This window comes from Rattus norvegicus, chromosome 11, assembly GCF_036323735.1.
Source record: "Rattus norvegicus strain BN/NHsdMcwi chromosome 11, GRCr8, whole genome shotgun sequence".
NCBI classification, from domain to species: Eukaryota; Metazoa; Chordata; class Mammalia; order Rodentia; family Muridae; genus Rattus; species Rattus norvegicus.
In genome coordinates, this window is record NC_086029.1 from 47824994 (window position 1) to 47841920 (window position 16927).

General features: G+C 43.6%; 1 long non-coding RNA gene across 3 annotated transcripts in view; it reads right to left on the reverse strand.

Moving 5' to 3' along the window:
- Positions 1 to 180: 180 nt before the first annotated feature.
- LOC108352313 (uncharacterized) overlaps positions 181 to 16927 on the reverse strand; it is a 55273-nt gene continuing 38526 nt past the window's right edge. For all 3 annotated transcript variants that reach the window (XR_005491273.2, XR_001840476.3, XR_001840475.3), the window contains one exon: positions 181 to 504. This is a non-coding gene — a long non-coding RNA (uncharacterized LOC108352313). The remainder of the gene's footprint in view (positions 505 to 16927) is intronic.

The following is a 16927-nucleotide window of genomic DNA, read 5'->3' on the forward strand; positions in this document are numbered from 1 at the left end:
GAATAATTCTACTCAGAGGTGTCACCACAGGCGTGCGGGGGACATCTTTCATTCTGCTCTGGACGCCCAATGAAGGTCACTGGACGCGTGCCACCAGCCCTACCAGTGACTGGCTCCTTGCTTTTCAGTGTTCGGTGGCAGAGAGACTGACGGATCTGTCAGACAGGCAGAGCTCTCGGAGGGAAACGATTTTATTTTTATTGTTGTTATTTTGTTTTTATTGGCATGCATTCATTGTCCATGGCAGTGAGTTTCATAAGGATGCGTTTATAGAAATATATCTTACACTTTGACCACGCCACTCTACCCCTGACTTCTTTCCTGCCTCCCGTTAATCCTCTTTGTCTTTCTGGACACGTTCATGTCTACGTCAGGTCAGGTACTCATGATGAGCTTATGTCTCTGTATAAATGTAAGATCCACAGACCAGAGAGGATGCGATGTTTGTTGAGTTTGAGTTGCTTTTCTTCATATGATGCCTCTCAGTTGTATCCATTCGTTGTACTGAAAACGAAGTAGTTTCATTTGTTTTTATGGATGAAAAGTCATATACATTTGTTTATATATACCTTTTTCTATATATTTATATAGACCATTTTCTATACATTTATATAGACCATTTTCTATATTTTATGTAGACCACTTTCTATATTGTTATATATACTGTTTTTATATATTTATATATACTATTTTCTGTATATTTATACACTGTTTTCTATATATTTATATACACTATTTTCTATACATATACCATTTTCTATATATTTATATATACCATTTTCTATATATTTATATATATACCATTTTCTATATATTTATACAGACTGTTTTCTATATATTTATACACACCGTTTTCTATATATTTATACAGATTGTTTTATTCCTCTGTACTTCTGTTACTAGATAGCACATCAGCTCTGTTCCTTTGCTAGTATGATCAGGGTTATGTTACCATCAATGTGAGCATCTCTGTGATCTGCTGCTTGGAGTTCTCTGGGTGAGCATCTGGGGTGCTATAGATCGGCCATGTCCTGGACCTGTTCTGAGTTTATTAGGGAACTCCCTCCAAACCAGTTTTCACCGGGTTGATCTAATTTGTAGTATCTCTAGCAGCTGGAAGGGGCTCCTCTCAGGGGAAATGAGTTTTAAATGATCTTAATTTGGCTCCTGATTCAGAGCTTTGGACAAACCCTTTGACGTAAGCCGGAGACCCGCTCCATCTCCCCTCATGCAGCCCACTCTTCCCCAGGATATCTGCTTGCCAGTGTTGGGGATCCTGGATTGCCATGTTAGGCACCACCATGCTTCATGGTGCCCACTACCACTGGGGGTGAGCTTGGTAATTCCAGACCCAAACATCCAAAACCATCCCTGTAAATTTCCAATACACGAAGTGATCCTGAGGATGTTTTTAAGGGTGACTGTTGGTCCTTTTGCCCCAAACAGGGTCCCTCAGACTGCAGACACAAAGTCTCTGTGAGCATCGAGTAAGGTATTGTGTTTGTGGGTGTCGTTGGATCTGAGGGGTGATGGCTGCAGTTTTGAGCCAGTGGTTATAGGTGGCAGGGCCCCTCGTAAGCATTTGCTTCCAGTAGGAAACACCCTGCTTGAGTGGTTGATCTTCCTGGGGCAAAGGTGGTCCCGCTACTGAGCTGTTTGCTAGGATTCACGGTGGTGTAATGGAAAACATTTGGGGCTTTTTTTTTTCTAAGTTTGTGTAACAGAACATGCAAGCAATCTTCTAGAGAAAGTCTTTGCATGTCTCAGAGTGAACAGTGACAGTGCTTAGAGAAGAGAGATAGGGATACTCGGGCAGCGCAGATCAGAAAGCTTGGGGACCACAGGGAAATCTGACGGAGGGTCTTTCAACATGTAGCACCAACATATGCATCGGTCTAGGTCTTGGAACTAGGATTCAGCACAGATGAGTTTGAATACAGGGCTTCTGTGTGACTCTGTGTGTGTATGTGTCTATGTATGTATGTATGTATGTATGTATGTATGTATGTATGTATGTATCATCTATCTATCTATCTATCTATCTATCTATCTATCTATCTATCTCTCTCTATCATCTATCTACCTATCATCTACCTATTTATCTAACTATTTATCTATCACTATTTCTGTCTATTTCTATATTTATATTTAATCATCTATCAATATCTATCTATATCATCTATATCTTTATCTTTCTATCATCTATGTATCTATGTATGTATGTATGTGTCTGTCTATCTATCTATCTATCTATCTATCTATCTATCTATCTATCTATCTATCCATCCAGCCTAACTGCTACACTGAAGCATCTAGAATGTTCTACAGGGCTGGTAAGAATCCCTGTGTCTGCCTTAGTGACAGACTGTTGCTGAGAGAAGCTTAGGGACACAGAGATGATGGGTCAAAGTGTGGTATGTCAGTTATGCTGGAGCTTGAGGCACATTCTGGTGGGTATCACCATATATTTCTGGGAGTTTCTTCTCTTCAACATAAAGCAGAAAACATCCTTTCATTGAACACTTGTCTTGCGCCACGTGCTAGCTGTATCCTGAGCACTGAAGGCTGTGGAAGGGACTGAGGAGAAGAAGTCAGGGTCCCAACGTTGCATGCTCATCCTGTAGCCTGCTCGGCTGACTAGCTCACAATTCCAGAGTGAGATTTAGAGCTCAGGGCTTTTCCCATCTTGTGTTCCCCTGTGCATTGGTCAAGATCACAGGCTGTGGGCAGATTGAGGCTGCGGCTGGCTATTTGAGGCTCTTGTCACTCCAGAATGCTCATCTCCTTATCCCTTCCTCTTCAGTGGCCCTCCTTTGACTAGGCACCATGCAGGTATTTCTCTACTGTGCCTGCCAAGCTGGCATTGACTTTCATGTTCCCGTTTAGTGAAAATGGACACTTCCATCTCCTTTTGACTTTATACAGCAGGGTTTTGAGCACTCTCATCTCTGCTCAGTCTACCTGCATCTCAAGAGATAATGCATCACACAAATAAAAGTGGTACCCACTAGCTGTACAAAGGTGGGCGAATTCTTCCAGCTTTCTGCAACCCGGCTTCTACTTCAAACAAAGGTGACACTATTAGTTTTCTATTAACCACTGTGATTGGAGAATGTGCTATAAACAAGGAGGCTCTCAGTATAGAATTTTATACACGCCAGCTACATCTATATTCCACCTGGCACAAACGCCATTTTTATGAGTTAGCCCACTAGGTTTTGGCAGATTCATGTCATGTAACCAAAAATTAAGACATAGGTGAAGGTTTTGATTGGAAAACTCCCTTGCCCTCTGTGAGGTGAGGAAGTTGTGAATTAAGTATTCCCCCAAAGGGTGAAGGGCCGCTTCGTCAGTAATAGTGACCAGCTGGGAGGTACCTGTGAGCAAGGCATATCTAATGAGCCAGACATTTGTGACTGCTTATAATGAGCACAGATCGTCTGTGCTTGGGGCTTCACTGGCTTTGTTTTCGGCCTCTGGGTTTTACTGCTTTGTGCTCTGTGTTGTGGCACAGCACATAAAGCTGGGGACCAAGCTTTTTAAAGTAGACCTTAGAGAGGCTCTAAGACTGTAGTACAGGGCTAGTGCCAGAGCCTAACGGGATGAGATTCAAAGAAGAGTGCTTCCGTGGAAAAGAAGGACTCAGTGACAGAGTGGACAGTCGAGTCAAGAGCTGGGGGTAGATGATGCTTGTCCCCAGGTCTCATGCCACATGTAACATGATTCAGAAGAGAAGGTCCCAACCCTGAAGTGCAAGGAATGGAACAGAAAAGAAAAAAAATGATCTATACATATTGATCTGGAAAAAATGTTTGAGGTTGACTGCTGAGAGGCGGAAACGAGCGAGCTGTGATGCAGTCAGCGTGCTCGCTCACTCTTTCTCCTCTGTCAATAATAAATGTGGAGATTAATGAGGCCGCCTCAGCCACAGCTGCACACGTCTCGGGGGCACCAAAGGGAACCTCAGGCCCATTTCCCTTTTTCTTTTAACTGCATTGGACAGGATGAAAGCCATTTTTGGGTGACATGCCCAGATTTCATTTCCATGCCTTCTGTCTGTGTACCATGGCCAATTCTGAAATTTCTAAGCCTCTATTTTTTTCTACACACATAAAAGTAAGTAATATTTACCTCTGTAAACTGTGAAGGTGGCATAACAAACCACACATGGAATATAATAACAGGTCTGGAGAGAAGGCTCAGTTGTTAAGAGCATTTGCTGTCTTGTAGAAGGCTGGAGCTCACATCCAGTACCCACATGGGGAGGCTCACAACTGCTGGTAATTCCAGCTCCTGGAGGTCTCACAGTGTCTTCTGGGCTAAGCTCACTCACTCCACCCATGTGCCCACACACATGAACACACACATGAACACACATACAGGTGCACACATGTACACGTAAGTTAAAAAAATAACTTTAAGGAAAAGAAATACTGTAAGAAGACATAGTTTTTTAAAAATAATAGTTATAACTATTATAAGCATGTTACTGTCTTTTATGTAACAAATTGCCTTATATTCAGGAAAAATATCCTCTTAAAGGAAGCTGCCTGGAGAGACAGTTACTCAAATTTTACATGAAAACAACTGAATTAATAAAGACCACATAGAATGACCTATGTAAGTAGAAGTTGGAAGAGTTCCCATGGATATTAACTGACTCAAACTTAAATTTCACAAATGAATTCACTTCTCCTTCTAGGGAGTCATAAAGCTGATTGCATTCATGATGTTTTACCCTGCCCGTTGTAAGCTCCTGTTGACTGATGTGCTATAGCCCATGCCTTGCAATATAGAAGGTAGGTACCTGTCACATCTCTGCCTGTTAGACTTGACCACAGACACTGAGGCAAGTGGTAGAGCTCTTGGCTTTGGAAGAGGACACAGGTGACTTTGGGGACAACCAGAACTCTGGAAAGTCTTGTCCTCAGAGATGACCTAGCCTTCAAATGGGCAAGACAATGACATTTCTGAGGCCAAAATAGATCATGTGAGACAGAAAATGGCATTGGCTTGGTATACCAGGTCAATTGTAGAAGATTTTTAATCCAGCAACATAGCTGCTCTGGCAAGGGATCCCATCCAAAGATATGATCCTGCAAGAAAGCAGACACACCCTGGATTACAGTATAATCTGGCTGGAATATAGACACACCTTTAGTACACGTCTTTAATTCCTAACAATGAAGGTAAAGTTAGTTTGTAGAAGGAAGAAGCCATGTTTGAAAGTGGTGTCTAATTGAGGGTCAGACAAAGTGGCAAATCAGAGAAAGATTTGACAGAATGAGTCAGAGATAGGATATGCTCAACTCACATGAGAACAGCAGAGGGAGAGAGGCTACATATAAAGCAGGGAGAGTGAGAAAAAAGTGTGTGGTGGTGGTGGTGGTGGTGGTGGTGGTGGTGTGTGTGTGTGTGTGTGTGTGTGTGTGTGTGTGTGTGTGTGTGGTGTGGTGTGAGGGTATGGCAGTTTCGCAGAGACAGTTCTGCAGAGATAGGTTACAGAGAAAACACGCTAGATACAGGTGAAGACAGAATGAGCCAGGGAACAAGAAGGATCCAGAAAATTAGAACAAATTGTCAAAGTTAGGATGAGGCCAGGCAGAACAATTCAGTCAGAAGCCAAGAGGAGCCAGTTTGAATCAGTCAGCTTGGAAGATTACTTTGTACAGAGGCTGGAAGCTTCTAGGCATAGGTCTAGGGATAGTTAGAATAGAGAAGGAAATACCCAAGCCATGTATTTGCACAGCTTGAGTACAACTCTCATCTAATCACTTCAGCTGAGGAAATAAAAGTGGCATTTATAGTCAATGTTGGTATACCAGCATATAGACCCAGTTAACTGACAATATGTTTTTGTGTTCAACTTTACCTTCTAAGATTGTATGAATGTGGAAATAAATCCCTACCAAGCCTCCAGATAAGAACATAGCCCAACCACCATCTCGATGTTACCAGGGATACCTTGAGAAGAGAACATAGATGGATCTCATGGAAAAGCACAACCCACAGAAACTGAAAACTAATTATGCATGCTACTGGAGCCATAAAATTGGTGGCAACTTGCTAGGCACTAGTAGACAGCTAACAGATCTGAATTAAAATAATGGTTTATGGAGGTTGCTGAAAAACTCAGTGGCTAGAGCACTCACTGCTCTTACAGAAAATCTGGGTTCTGTTTCCATCGTTTCACATGGCATTTGATGATTCCCTATCCCATGAGGACCATGGAATCCATCATGCTCTTTCAGTCTCTGGTGGTACACATACATGGAGCACACACACACACACACACACACACACACACACACACACACACGCACACAAACACTTGAAGAAATTAATCTTTAGTTTTTCTTCTCAAGGTTGCCTCCAAAACCATAAGGATCAGGACTATAACAGTGTTCAGAGTGTTGAAGTGTACTGAAAGAGGAGCATTACTTAAAAATGAGTCTGGCCATTGCCTTATGCCTGCAGTCGATTGTTTTCTGAAAGATGCTATCTCAGATTTGCTGAAGCTGTCCACATTGTCACCACTTTGCCTGCGAGGGAGGCACTTGGAGTATCTGACCACTTCCCTGGGTCCGCAGATGTCATGAACATTTTCTCTTCATAATGAGAAACTCTTCTTGAAGACTTGATGTGTGTTCAGTGCACATGGAACTGGGTTTCAGGAGGCTATTTGGCACAAGTTGATAATGTATTTTGAGCATATGCCCCAACCTACGTTCCCCTTGTTTCTACTTTCACTCTCTCTGTGTATATTTGTATATATGATCTGATAAATGATTTTCCATAGCTATATAAAATTCAGGAACTCAAAATAAGAGGAACACACACAATATCTGTCTTTCTGAGACAGGCTTAATTAGTCTGAAATGATAATCTCCAGTTTCATGCACTTTCCTGTAGATAATAGTTTTGTTCTTCTTTACAACTGGATAAAATTCCATAATGAATAGACACAATGTTTTCCTTGTTCCTCAGTCAGTGGGCATCAGATTAGTTCTGTAACTTAGATGTTATCAATTAAACTCTTTTTTTTTTTAAATCACACAGAGGCTGCTAGATCTATTTCAGCCTTACAACTTGCAAATTCTCTGTATCAGAACATCCTCTAAAGATCCATTCCCAGGTGTAAGACACACTATAAAATATAAACAAAATTTGCTTAGTTTATGACTTCCTGCCCCGTAGCAGGATGTTTGCTGGGTAATATTTCTACGTCATGGCCCTCCAGTTTGTGTGTGTAGATGGCTCATCCCTCCCTGTAATGAGCACTTTGTTTAGAGGAAATATCTTCTCTGCCTCCTGGCAAAGCCCCTGAGGCAAGAACCTGGGCGGTCTCTAGCCTTGTGCTTGTTTATAGGGTGAGTCACTTGCTCCAGGCTGCCTTCCAGGCTGCCTAAGGCAGGAACATGGATTCCGGAAGAAGTCATACAGAATGCTTCCTTGCGTTAGACTCTTTCTGCCTGGGCAGACAGTAAGCCCTTCCTTTGACCATTGGTCTCTGGTTTCCAACAGCAACATCCTTGCCAGTTTCCCATCACTAATCCTAATGTGAAAACATGACTTAGAGAGTCTTCACTAACTCAGAATTATACATACAATATACATGTGTGTTCTTTCATTGTTCAAAGATAATTTCTAGGGAAATAATTAGGCAGTAAACATGTTTAATAAGGTCATGAATGTGCCTAAACTTATGCTATCCAAAACTCGTTTTACTATTATTCTAAGCATCCTTTGGGAAGCCCTTGACATCCATGTTCTAAGCATCCTTTGGGAAGCCCATTGACATCCATATTGGCTCCCTTAAGCTTCTAAAATAAGATTTCACAGACTTGGTAGCTTTTAAAACCAAAATGAACCTTCTTGAGGCTCTGGGAGCTTAAAGTCTGAGACTGGATGCCATTAGACTTGACTTCCCAAGACCTTCTCTACTGTGGAGATGGTTGTCTTATTTCTGTGTCCTTTCGTGCTCTCCTCCTACAAGGATATAAATTAGAGTGGATGAGGACCCACCCTTCCCACCTTCTTTACCACAGTTGCCTCTAAAGACTATCAAGACAAGCTCGAATTCAGAAGTTCTGGAGGTTTTAACAGATATAGAAGTAAATCAGCGCATATTCACATCTCACTCAGAGCCAGTGGAATCGAGATAAACCCAGAAGGTGGAAGAAGTCCTGGGGACAGCAGAAAAGATGGTGGTACAATTGTTTTTATGGCTTAAGTTGGGTCCCTGGGGAGTGGACCATTGGTAGTGTATGGCCATTCCCCAGAGCAGAGATGAGCAGAGAGGGAGCCACTTTTCCTGAGTTCCTCAAAGACCCAAGGAGACAGAGGAAGCATAGAGTTTGCCTTTTCCTTCAGACATTTCTGAGATAGGGAAATGCTCCAGAGGAAGCAAGGAAAGGCTTCATTCTGTCATGATGGAGAGACTCTTGCAAGGGATGTACAGAAGAGTCAGATGCAGAAAGAGCCTCTACATGCCCTAGGACTTACACATAGTTACACAGAGAATTAAAAGTGCTGTGGGAGGGGTTGGGGATTTAGCTCAGTGGTAGAGCGCTTGCCTAGCGAGCACAAGGCCCTGGGTTCAGTCCCCAGCTCTGAAAAAAAAAGTGCTGTGGGAAATGGCCAGAAACTCAACAGTGAGGAAGGCATGCTTTTTAGTGAGACAGGATATGTTCTCTCCTCTAAAATCTAGTGAATCCTTACCCCTGAGGGTTGCTGCATTTGGAAATGGGATGATATCATTTAATGTGCCCTTCAAGAGTTTGTTTTATGCATTTAATCCCCAGATTCATGTGTTGATGGTATTTGGAGGTGGGACCTTGGGGAACTATGACTAAACTATCATGAGTGTCAGCTGAAAGAATGGGGGAGGCGCTCACATGCTGGTATTAGTGGCTTTATAAGAAAAGGAAGAGAGACTTGAACTACCTTTCTTTCTCTGCCTCAATGGTGTCTCTTAACTTGTTTTGCTGTTGCTGAGACAGAACCCTCTGACAAAAGCAACCCAAAGGGAAAAACTGATTTTGGTTCACAGTCCAAGGTTATAACCGTTGCTGTGGGGGAGCTCACAACCCAGGAGCTTGAGACAGCTGGTCACACTCTAGACACAGAAAAGAGGCAGAGAGAAACAAAGATCCATCTGTGCAAGCACGCCAGCTCCTTTTCTTCATGGGTACAGTGCATGATCCACTGCGTGAGGAACGGACCACACCAACCACTAACATGGGTGTTCTCAAGTAAAAGAACATCAAGGTAGCCCCCACAGACAAACTCTGAGGCTCATCTCCCATGCCAGTCTAGATCCTGTCAGGCTGGTAATTAAGAACAACAATTATGCCTCCACTCCTTGTCAACTCGACAACCAAATACACCACTTTTAATCCATAATCATCTGCCCCTTGTCCCCATTGGCTTATGACCATGCTATTAGGTAAAATGCATCCAATCCCAACTTTTTTCTTGCCTAGGAACTTGTCATAAAGAGACAATAACTTGGAAACTCTCATATTCCAGCCACAAAACAGTTCAAAGACCTGTCAACCACATGGTCAGCTTTATCACTACAATGGCCCTAGCTCTCAGTACCAAATTTTGTCTTGCTTTCTTTTCCTGATGCTGTGATAAAATGTTCTGAACATGCAACTCGAGGCAGAAAAGTCTGATTTTTAGCTCACAGTTCAAAGTTACCACCCATCAGGGCAAGGGAACTGTAGTGGCAGGAGCTTGAGGGAGCTGGTCACATCTCATCTGCAGCAAAGAGGCCGAGAACAACTGGTGAGTAGGTGAATCTCAGCTCCCCTTTCCACTCATGCAATACAGAACATTCTTCCCAGAGAATGGCATCTTCCTACCATTAAGATGGGCATTCCATCATTTGACGTAACTGTGATTATTCCCCATAAGCATACCCGGCGGCTCGACTCTCAGGTGATCCCACGTTCTGTGAAGCTGAAAGTCAACAGTGGCCATCACACTATACGGGCCCTCCTCCATCCTACAACGTAACTCAGGGCCTCACGGAAGCTATTTTTGTGATCTTGGAGTTGTCAGCCTTGATAACTGCGAATTAAACAAGTTTCTAATCTATAAAGTATCTGGACTGTGGTATTTAATTATAGTAACAAGAATCACCAACAGACCCAAGCCTAGAAGTCTTTACAAAGGAAAGTTAAGTGAGATCAATTAAAGAGTTACTTTGCTCCTGGATCTCTCAGACTGCAGAATTGTGAGAGGATAAATGTCTATTGATCAATATCCCCAGTCCATGGTATTCTGTAGACAGAGAGCAAGAAATACTTAGACACATGATGCAAGGATCCCTTAGCAACTTCCTGGTCAGACCTACCCAAGTGTCCAAGACCACAAACCTGGACAGTACACCCCAACCAGGTGTGCCCCTCTTCCTGTATTTGATAATAGAGTTTAGCTCTGCTTAATTGACAGCTGCCTTGGCTGTTTCTCTGGTGAATTAAGCTGCTGCAAGTCCTCAGCATTAGCTTCTGATGGGAAGGTCGGGCAATGACTTTGAACAAACTTGTAGGAAGTATCATCAATGCTAAGCAGCTCGTTTCTCTTTCTTGGATGCCCCACTACAGGTGGGATTATCTTTTCAGAAATCGAAAGAGATGAATGCTACATTCATCTTCGTGTCCTGCCCTCATGCCCACACTACCCTTGAGCAGCCTGTTTACTCCCATTGTGAAACCTGGTACCATGGACAGCGACATGAGGGTGGCCAGAGGGGATGTGGGGGTGGCCAGAGGGGATGTGGGGGTGGCCAGAGGGGATGTGGGGGTGGCCAGAGGGGATGTGGGGGCGGACAGAGGGGATGTGGGGGTGGACAGAGGGGATGTGGGGGTGGACAGAGGTGGTGTGAGGGTGGCCAGAGGGGATGTGGGGGTGGCCAGAGGGGATGTGGGGGTGGCCAGAGGGGATGTGGGGGTGGACAGAGGGGATGTGGGGGTGGACAGAGGTGGTGTGAGGGTGGCCAGAGGGGATGTGGGGGTGGCCAGAGGGGATGGGGTGGACAGAGGGGATGTGGGGGTGGACAGAGGTGGTGTGAGGGTGGCCAGAGGGGATGTGGGGGTGGACAGAGGTAGTGTGAGGGTGGCCAGAGGGGATGTGGGGGTGGACAGAGGTAGTGTGAGGGTGGACAGAGGTGGTGTGGGGGTGGCCAGAGGGGGTGTGGGGGTGGACAGAGGGGATGTGGGGGTGGCCAGAGGTGGTGTGGGGGTGGCCAGAGGGGATGTGGGGGTGGCCAGAGGGGATGTGGGGGTGGCCAGAGGGGATGTGGGGGTGGCCAGAGGGGATGTGGGGGTGGCCAGAGGGGATGTGGGGGTGGCCAGAGGGGATGTGGGGGTGGCCAGAGGTGGTGTGAGGGTGGCCAGAGAGGATGTGGGGGTGGCCAGAGGGGATGTGGGGGTGGCCAGAGGTGGTGTGAGGGTGGCCAGAGGGGATGTGAGGGTGGCCAGAGGGGATGTGGGGGTGGACAGAGGGGATGTGGGGGTGGACAGAGGTGGTATGAGGGTGGCCAGAGGGGGTGTGAGAGTGGACACAGGAGTCGTGGGAGTGGACAGAGGTAGTATGAGGGTGGAGAGAGGTAGTGTGAGGATAGACAGAGGGGGTGTGAGGGTGGATACAGGGGACGTCAGAAGGGTAAAATGGTCTGTTGGGATCTGAGAGCTGATTTCAAATTTGTTCCTGACCACAGGGGGCTTTTTGTCTCCTTTCACTTGTTCTGTGATATAAAAGGGATATGAATCTAACAAATATCCAATTCTTGACTCCTTTACTTCTGATCTTTAGATGCCAAGACTTGGGGTTTTCTTTAAAATAAAGTCACTCTAATTCTGGGAAACCTACTTTTAGTGATGTGTCTTATGGAAAACAGATGCTTCATGAACAAGAGAAAAGAAAAGAAAGGAAAATGTGAAGGGAGCAGAATGGAAGAAAGAAAGGGAGGAAGGAATATGAAAGATCTTCTTGTGTGAATTTATAGGAACCAGGAAACCTTTCTCTGAGGCTGGCATGCATCTAGCCTAGTGTGATTTCAATAAGTCAGGGCATTTACTGTCTCAATAGTGTTTGAAAAAGGCAGTTCAGTGGTTCAGCGGTGCCCAGGGAACTTGTGTTTCATGTCTTTTTCCCCTGTCACCCTTGGGGTTATAGGAGCCTTTCTCCCTATGGGGGCCATATAATTGCTCCATCACAAACACCACGTCCTAAAATGACTGTGTCTTATTATCAGAAGGTAGATGTGGACAACATGACTCCCTGGGAATTCTCAGTGGTATTTCAGAAAGCCTGCTCCTAAGATCCTTCATGAATCCCACACCATAGCTTCCAGTCTATACAGTTCAAGAGGAAATGAATTTCTCTCATCTCTTCCAAAGGGCAGAACAATTACAGCAGAATGGGATCCCTGGTTCAGCTCCTGGGATGTAGGATGCCTGGGAAAGCCAGCTTAGGTAGATATATGTTGCTTAGCAACAGGAATGTTCTGTGAAGCCTGTCATTGGGCCATTTGTCATGTAAGCATCATTAAACATACCTACAGAAATGATGTTATTGGATGATATAACTTTATGGGACCACTGTCTTATATGTCATTGTTATGTATGGACACACAATGTATGTATGGCAGCAGTATGTGTCACATGACTCTGTATTACAATGGGAAATAGAGTGAGGAATCCCCTCCCCCATCCATTCCCACTTTCATGTAGCTACATGGTGTGGATATATATATATATATATATATATATATATATATATACATATATGTGTGTGTGTGTGTGTGTGTATAAAATTTCAGGAGTGAGGAAAGACACTTTTAGATGGATAGAGGCCTTACCCCCATTTAGAAATAGTGTAAAATCATTTATTATTTTGACTCTTGCCTAGGGAGTGTCAGGTCCCTGTGTAGGAAAATCTCTCATTGGTTATTACTATGTTGCCTCTTTCGTAAGCCCCAGGGCAATGGGAACAGTGGTTAGACACATGCTTCACCATCAACCATTATTTAATGGGAAATCAGTGTCTGACCCACACCCCACGCCAAGGTTTGAGTTTTCTCTCTGAGGTGCACAGGAATCTTTATCTGCACCCACAGGTTGATGGATTTTTAGAGGGGTGTCTTTGAGAGATAATGGGGAAGAGATGAGGTCATAAGAGTAGGGACTCATGATAGGACCAGTGCTGTCTATGAAGAGGAAGAGAGTTGAAAGCTAGTGCCTTTGTTCTGCTCTCACTCTGTGATACCCTCTGCCGTGATGCAGGAAGATGCTGGGGTCCAGGCTGTGGACCTGCAACTTCTAGGACCATGAGCTAAGTGGACTTCTTCGACATTTTGTAAATAGAGCTTCAGATAGTTTGCTATAACCACTCTAGATGAATTTAATCACACTGTTTTCACAGCTAGGGTAAAATGAGTAAATATGACTATTCAAAATCTAAAATAGGGTGAGGTCTCTCTTCCTCTAGATCTTTGAATACAGAGGGAAATTATTTTCTAGAAATGAATCTTAAATTTTTGTTATAGCTCATTGGCCAGAACCCAGGTGTTATAAATCAACTTCTAATTATGAAATTGCAGGATTTGTAGTTTTAGCCTCCATCTTGCTTGGTGCAAGATTGGCCAGAAAAGGACAAGGACTGAAGTTGCAGTCATAAGCTGTGGTGGTTCAGATATGCTTGGTCCAGGGTGTGGCACTATTAGTTGTGGCCTTGGTGGAGTAGTTGTGGCCTTGTTGGAGGAAGTGTGTCACTGCGGGGGTGGGCTTGGATACTCCTCTTAGCTGCCATGCCAGTCTTCTCCTAGTAGCCTTCAGATGAAGACGTAGACCTCTCAGCTCCTTCTCTAGCACCATGCCTGTCTGGACACTGACATGCTTCCCGCCATGATGACAGTGGACTGAATCTCTGAAACTATAAGTTATTCTCAATCAAATGTTGTCACTTATAAGAATTTTGCCTTGGTCATGGTGTCTGTCCACAGCAATAGAAACCCTGACTAAAACATGCAGGCAATCAATATTTGGTTACTGAATATTCCCATTAATAGCGACAAAAGTGGTCTTTCAGTGGAGGCTATAGTTTCAGTACGTTTAAGAACTTTATTGTTTTTCCATAGTAAAATAATGCAAAATTTTATTACTTGTTCCAATTTAATTTTTCTTATACTAAAATTATATGAGGAAAAATATTGAATATTGATGGTAAGTGTAGCAACTCGGTCTTCTGAAAATATGGAGGCTGGTGAGAGTTCTTTGGGGCACTGGGTTTGCAAGACCAGGCTAACACTACATGTCCTCTCACGACAACTGGGTTCTGCTGTCTCAGTTCACTAACCCAAGATTAAGCAGGCAATTAAAGTGTCATTACTGTGTCTATGATACATGTCTCTTTGTCAAGCTGAAATAGCTCACCCATTAGAGTCTTTACACCACAGGTGCTGAAGATCTGGGTGCTCCTGTGTATCAGTGGTCCCCATCCCTCAGTGACCCCCCTTCCCTCAATGACCCACATCCCTCAGTGGTGACCAGAAGTATAACCCCCAGTCCTTAGTACCAGGTATCATTTACCCATGGCAAGTCAGGTATTTTGTGGGAAAGAATAGTAGTTTTATAGTCTCTTTGAAGCACTACACCGTGTGTGTGTGTGTGTGTGTGTGTGTGTGTGTGTGTGTGTGTGTGTGTATGTATATATTCACCAGCTTATTTTTCTGTCATTGTTCAGTTTGAAAACAATGTCCCAACCATAACTTGGGTGGCTGAGAAGCCAATGAGCTTCTGCCTACTTTTGCTGAGAGCAGATTTCTCCTTTTAAAACCTAATGTGTGGTTTACTTATGGTGCCTTATATTTGCCTGTCTTGTTTCCCGAGTGTCTTCCAGTAGATAGCTGGGCTTGGGGACTTCAGTGAGGCCATCCCTCATCCCCTTCTCCCCCGCTTTAGCTGATCTCTCTTTGACCTCTCCATGTCTAGACACATATTCAGTTGCTACAGCCTTGACTGCTTCTCATCTCAAACTGGTACCCACAGTATGACATGTGGAATATTTGCTCACAGCTGTCCATGGGTGCATGTATCCAGATGCTGTGAGCAGTGTGCTGATGGAGGAACCATGGGAGTGTCAAGTTAAGGCATGTGCAGTGAGTGTCAAGCCAAGGCATGTAAGAGCTGAGGTGTAGTCCCTGGGTCCCCTTATGGTGTCTCCCAGTGGGCTCTGTATATTTATGCCGGAGCTTCAGGTGGGAGCAGAGACATTGCTTCATCATTTGAATAAAGATTTTTTTCTTCAGCAAAACACGTGGCAACACTTTCTGTTATATCCATCTGGTCATCATCACATATCTCTGTTTCTAATATATATAAAGTGTGATTGCGTCTTAGCAGAGCATTTATAATGTTGATATTTAATTAGTATCACTGGATATTGTTTGTGTTGCTCAAAACTAGGAGCTGGGTGAAGGTGAATTCTTTGATGTGGTTTGGACCCCTTCCATCATTTCTACACTCCACACTTTTGACTGTCTCTAAGAACTGCATTAAAGTAACACATCATTTAGCTATTTTGAGTCACACATAAAACTTATTTCAAACTTTTTTGTTCAGTTGCCACCGCATAGACAGCTGCATTGTTCTGACTCTCTTCCACTATTGTACTTTATGTTTTATTGCTTGGGTAACACATGGAAGGTTTTAAATAATTACTTTCTGTGTTGTCTGAGGAAAAGTTACAAAGGAGAACATCAACTCTGTAGATATTCAGATCCAAAATTGTGCAGACATTTCCTCCAAATTAAACAACTTTCTCCTGGAGGGTGTCTCTTAAGACCCAAGAAGTCAACATAACTTTAAAGGCTCAGGAAGCTCCTGAAAATTACAAAATTAAATACTCCTCCCCAAGATTATACAGGTACTAAGAATTCCTGGAGAAGAGACTCTGAAGCAGCTATTTTCAGCAGGGAGGCCCAGATATGTCTGAGTGAGTGGTCTCTCACTCTGGGGGATAGTCTTTTGTGTGATGTGGCCATCCATGCTTCCGTAAGTCATCTGTCACCCTTGCTCTGTAAGTAAATCCATAAACCCATTGTTTCACTAAGTTTACCATGGTGGGATTATTTTTTGGTATGGTGTTAGTGCTCTGTTTGGGGTGAGAGGACTCCATCTTTTGTCTCACCAGGTAAAGTCATAGATGTATTCACTATCCCCTGATGCTATTCACATCACAAGTTCTTGGGAATGCCTCTGGTTCTTAATATGTTTGAAGTTTCATCCTCTCTATTAAACATAGGCAGTATGTACAAGCTGTATTTCTCACACAGACTATCAAGGACAAATTCTTTCTTATCATGTGAGAGTAAATTAATTAAAGTATTCAGCTAAGAAGAGCAGATGTTCCTTGAGTGTTCCCTACTTACTCTCTGGTGGGAACTCTTATTCTCTATTAAGCTATCTGGCTTTGGCTCTAGTTCAGCCCCGCATGAGTGTATCTTGGTCCCCCTGCTCTGGATGCTAAATCTTTGTTTAGTGGGCCATCTCTGGCTCCCTTCCTGCTGCAGAAAAGAGTTGAGTTATTGTTATAGCAAGTGGATGGTCCAAAAGTCCTAAAATGCCTACTGTCTCATCCTTTACATAAAATGCTTGCCAACCCCAGTTTAGATAAAATTCACAATGGAGTTTGGGATGGAAATAGATATGTATTAAACTCATTTCTCCAGTTTTCCTCGGATGAGCAAAGCTCTCTGTTTGTTCTTTGTCATATCTGTAAGTATCCCTTCCAAACAAATAATGCTCCTTGAAACAGAGCATGGTGTTTCCTCTCCATTCAACGTGCTTTCAAATTGAGCAAAGGGAGAAATGTCTATTAACACTATGGTTATGGTAGGAACTCTTAAAACACAATA